Source organism: Chinchilla lanigera, unplaced genomic scaffold, assembly GCF_000276665.1.
Source record: "Chinchilla lanigera isolate Chin_1 unplaced genomic scaffold, ChiLan1.0 scaffold00104, whole genome shotgun sequence".
Taxonomy (NCBI): domain Eukaryota; kingdom Metazoa; phylum Chordata; class Mammalia; order Rodentia; family Chinchillidae; genus Chinchilla; species Chinchilla lanigera.
Genome location: NW_004955505.1, coordinates 3,752,662 through 3,757,875, shown reverse-complemented (window position 1 = coordinate 3,757,875; position 5,214 = coordinate 3,752,662).

The following is a 5,214-nucleotide window of genomic DNA, read 5'->3' as shown; positions in this document are numbered from 1 at the left end:
TCCAGGTACCTAAGTTGCAGTCCTTTCCTGTCTTTCCTCTATTCAGTTAAAGTTTTTCCTGTAAACTTGTGCTTTGGTTTCATTTCCAGCTCTACTGAAGCAAGGACCCCTGCTAGCCTGCAGCAGCAAGGCATGCGCCTGTGTGGGATGAGGTGCCCCCGATAGCTGGAGTCCCAGAAGGCTGCATACTGTAAGGGTTGTCCATGGAGGAGGCTGTGCAGACCCTGAGAAGGGCAGGGGCTGTGTGAGACACAGAGACTGAAGCAAGGAGCCGGGGAAGGACATGCTCTCGGGGAGTCGGGGGTTTGGATCCGACAGAGCTCTGGGGCATGGCTGCCCACAGGTGCAATTGCTTTGTTAAGGCTGAGGTAGGAGAGAAGAAGTAAAAATAGGTAGAAAGGAGACAAGAAAAATCATAATCCTCAGGCCACAAAGTTATCCACGGTTACAGTCAATATTCCCAACCAGGTGTGGTGCTGTATACCTGTGAGGCTGAGGCGGGAGGCTCCCAGGTTTGAACCCAGCCTATGCAATTTAAGGAGAACACATCTCAACGTAGAAAGTGCTGGAGATGTAGCTCAGTAAGAGGACACCCTGGGTTCTGTCTCTACTACTACATAGCCAAAACATTTTTTTTCTCTTCCAGCCTTCCAGGCTACCCACTCCTTACTTAAGTCATTTTGAGGGGGTAGACAGGATCTGGCTACTCGTGGCAGCCCTCCAGCCTCAGCCTACCCAGTGCAGGGATTATAGGTATTGCCACCATGCTAGCCCTAATTCCTGACTTTTTTTTTTTTTTTTTTTTTTTTTTGATGCTAAGAATCAAACTCAGAACCTCACACTTGCCAGGCAGGTGCTGTGCCACTGAGCTAAATCCCCAGCTCCAAATTCCTGAATTTTAAAAGAGTAGGTTGGGCTGGGTGCCTTTGTTCTGTAAGAAGGGCCTTTCACCTGTGAATGGGCCATCCCCTCTCACCTGTAAATTAAGCCCCCACTTTCTATAGGGAATTTTTCTTGTTGTTGTTACTGGGAATTGAACGCAGGACCTTGTGCTTGCCAGGCAGGCACTTGTGCCGCTGAGCTATATCCCCAGACCCCCACTTTCTATATATTCACAAATTCCATTGATTCTTCACCCCCCAAAACACATAAATATCCCCGGACTACATCACACCCCCCTCCATAAGTGCCTGCACTTCCTTCTAACTGTGTTAATACTTATCTATTTGTTGCCAAATACATTTTTCCCATGCCTCTTACCGACAGGTACCTAAAATTCTACGTGACAGGAGTCAGTGAACACCTGTGAGCAGATGAGCTGAGTCCTGTCCCCTCTTCAGGACTCTGCTCAGACCCCATCTGGTGACACAGGTTGGAAGAGCTGTTAACCCAACAGGAGCAAGAGTCCTGGAAGAATGCAAATTGTACTGGATGTTGGCGGGGACACTGCTATTCTTGACGTTCGGTGGATGGCCAGATGACCGGGCTCCTGGACATCCACGGAGTAGGCTAAACGCAGGGTTACCCTCACTTAGCATGAGAAGAGACTGTGCAGTTCACCTCTGCGAGTGAGGCATGAGATGTGACAGCTGTGCCCCGTGTGGCAAAGGGATTGCCAGCAGTGAGGGAATACAGACGAGTGCAGAGCTCGTGGGTCGTTGCAGGGGACTGCCTGGTGAGTCCATGAAGGGCCCAGACCTGTCAGGGTGAAAGGCAGAGGAGTTCATACTTGATTCTGATGGGAGGAGGGGTCTGAAAACGTCTTCCCAGGAATGCCGTCCTCAGGTCCTGGGGGCACCACTGTCCTCCTCCTCAGCTCTTGAGGACAGCCCGGTGCTGTTGGAAGACTGACACGGGGTTCTTGTTCAGCAGGGCCCAGTGCCCTCAGTGGTGCTAGGAAGAGTCCTTCCAGGTCAGATTAATTAACAAGCATACACGCTTGACGAGTGTCAGTGCTCAAGGGGTCAGAATAAAGTAGCTATGTTAGTACTTGCAAGGAGCTTTTCACATTATATTAGGATAAAGCATGAAATGTTACTAAGACTCCACTATCAAGGACCTGGACAAGATCCCCAACTGCCTGCGTGGGGGATAAGTGAAAGGATGAAATAAGAACTAGAGACAAGTTTTGTTGTTGCTTGGCGGGGGTGGCTGGGAGGTCAGTGCCCCAGGATGGGCAGAGACAAAGACACTCCAACCTAGCCACTATTTATTGGGGCTATACAATAACCAGAGGGATTGCCAGATGACTCAGAGTGCAGTGGTGACCTTATGCTGAGGTCTTATGCTGGTAAGGATCACTTCCAATGATTTAGAGGGCAGCAGTGACCTTATGCTGATGAGGATCTTTGTATTGATGAGGATGGTGAGGAGAGACGGCAGGTTAAGAAAGAGTTTATCCTTTCCCCAAGGTGAAACCCTATTATGCCACCATGAGTCACCATGCCCAGCATAAAGTATACACTTTAGCAGGAAGGAAAGTCCCCCAGTGGAAGATGTGAGAAGAAACAAAGGGCAAGAAGAATAGTAAATACTGTATTTGGATCAGTCTATAATATCAGTGTCAAGGGGCTGGGGATTTAGCTCAGTGGCACAGTGCCTGCCTGGCAAGCGTGAAGTCATGAGTTCGATTCCCAGTACCGGAAAAAAAAACAACAACAAAAGAAATCAGTGTCAAGCAGGACATGGTGGTGTATGCCTATAATCCCAGCATTCAGAAGGATGAGGCAGGAAGATTGCTGTAAACTCAAGGCCAACCTGGGCTACACAGTTCAAGGCCAGTCTATAATACATAGCTGAGACCCTGTCTCAAAAAAACAAAATGAAAAACAAATCAGTTATCAAAATGATAAGGTTTAGTGATAGTTACATTTAAGAACAGGATAGTAAGGAGCTGGGGATATAGCTCCACAGTGTAGTACCTGCCTCACAAGAGTGAGGTCCAGAGTTTGATTGCTGGTACCCCCCCCAAAAAAAAAACCAAGATAGTTAAAAAAAAAAGATAGTATTAAAATATAAGGGGCTAAATGTGGTGGCACACACCTGTAACCCTGGCACTCAGCACTCAGAAGGCTGAGTCAGGAAGATCACCTTGATTTAAGGCCAGCCTGGGCTACACAGTGAGTTCAAGTCCAGCCTGAATTAGTAACACCCCATTTCAAAAATCCAAAAATAAATGCTAATTAATTAATTAATTAATTAAATATATGATAAGCCCATGCTCTGGGACAGATAAATTAAGAAACAAAATAAAAGACCAAATGAAGCAATGAAAAAAACACCCAGCCTATATAGAGTATTTGACTTCCAAAGTAGTAGGAAAGAAAATCCATATAAAAAAAGCAAAAAAGAAGAGCAAAATTATACATGATGTAGTGATGGGGACTGCAATGAAGCAGCTCTGAGCAGACTTTAATATTAACCAATTGGTTTTCTATGTATGCTTATGAGTCACCCAAGGCCTAGGCCCCTAGTCTGGAGATGGGCAGTGGGCTCATAGTAAGTGAACCTCTGTGAGTCACTGGTCACCCTGAGGCCTGCATTGGCCTGTGAAGTTGGGATGCCTCAAAGGACAAGATAAGGTCACAGCTGAGGACGTTTGGCTCCAACCCCAAGTAACTATAAGGAGGTGCAGCTGCAGGCTCCATACTCTTACAATAAATGCCAACCTAAAGATAAGGTAGTTCTCCTGATTGACATAATTTACCACTTAGGAAAATATCTCCCATGGTCTTGCTAGATTCCTCTTAGATTCCCACGTTTTCTTCAGTATCCCCATCCTTTGTTTGAAAACCAAATAAATATGGGCCGCCCAGAGAAGTTCTTTTTCTTAGCCCCTGGAGAATCTTGAATTCTGTTAGAGGGTTTTGATCCTCCTGGAGCCCTAAAATCATATCACTTGTCTCACTTATTCAAGCCTTTGCTGTACACTTGTTTGGGGAATTGTGGGCCAGATCAGTCTGCAATATCTAAAGGATGTTATTAACCCATTAGTGTAGTCCAGTGTGGTCAATTTTTCTGAAACAGTTTCACGAATGGTAAATAAACTTTGGGGCGGGACTTGTATTGTTTTGTTGTTGAGACATGTTCTCACTATGCATTTTAGGCTGGCCTTTTGGGCAGCAGCAAACAAAACCCTGAAGCCCAGGAATTGGAGGCAGATTTAATAACGTCAAAGGACCTGACCGGGAATCATTCCCAAAGTGTTGGGCCCTGATCTCTGGTAGTCTAGGGCTTATATAGGGTTTGCAAGTGGGAAGTACAGAAGCAGAGTATTTGGTGATTTTTGATTGGTTACATCTTATCCCCTTATTACTGATTGGCCTAAGGGAAAATTATATCATATAGGCAAGTTCAAACTCTGGGCAAGCTCGGAGTTTTGGGAAACACTTGGCTGAGGTAACATACGGGTTCAGGGTGGGATCGGTTAGATAGAGGAACAATGCAATTGGCACTGGAAAACAAATCTGCTTGGGAAGTAGCAAGTTGCAGGCTGGCATAAGAACTACAATTTAGCTCTCTATTTTTCTCTTCAGTGGGATCACTATGTAGCCCAGGCTGGCCTGGAATTCACAGTGATCCTCCTGCCTCTGGCTCCTAAGTGCTGAAATCACATGTGTATGCCACCATGCCCAGATCAGCAATGAGCTGATGTGCTAGGGGTTGTCCTAGTTTGAGGGGCTGTAACAGAAATGCCAAGGACTTGGTGACTAAACAACAAACTCTGGAGGGTGGCAGGGGGAGGTGCTGTCTGAGCTCAGGTAGCTGGAGGAGCTGCTTAGATGGGTCTTTGGAGGTACTTGCCTGCCTGTGTCCTTGCTGGGAGGAGCAGCGCAGGTCTGCAGGGTGTGATGTTCTTGCACACACCCACCCTGGTCTGGCACTGGGGATTGAAGCCAGGGCCTTTGCACGGAGCTACACCCCCAGCCCCACCTACTCTTTGAGAATACTCTCATCATGTAGTTCAGGCTGGTCTTGAACTCATGGCACTCTCTGGCCTCTCTAAATTGCCTCAGTGGGTCTTGAATTTGCCATCCTCCCGTCTCAGTCTCCCAGAGTGCTGGGATCATAGGAGTGTACCAGCATGCCTGACTGATTTTATTTTTGAAATTTTTTGGTAAGTTTTCTCCTTTTTCGATCTTTTCACCCTAACTTCTCGTGCTTCTTTTTGAGTCAGGGAAATAAAAATAAAATCATTCAGATAAAGACAGGTGG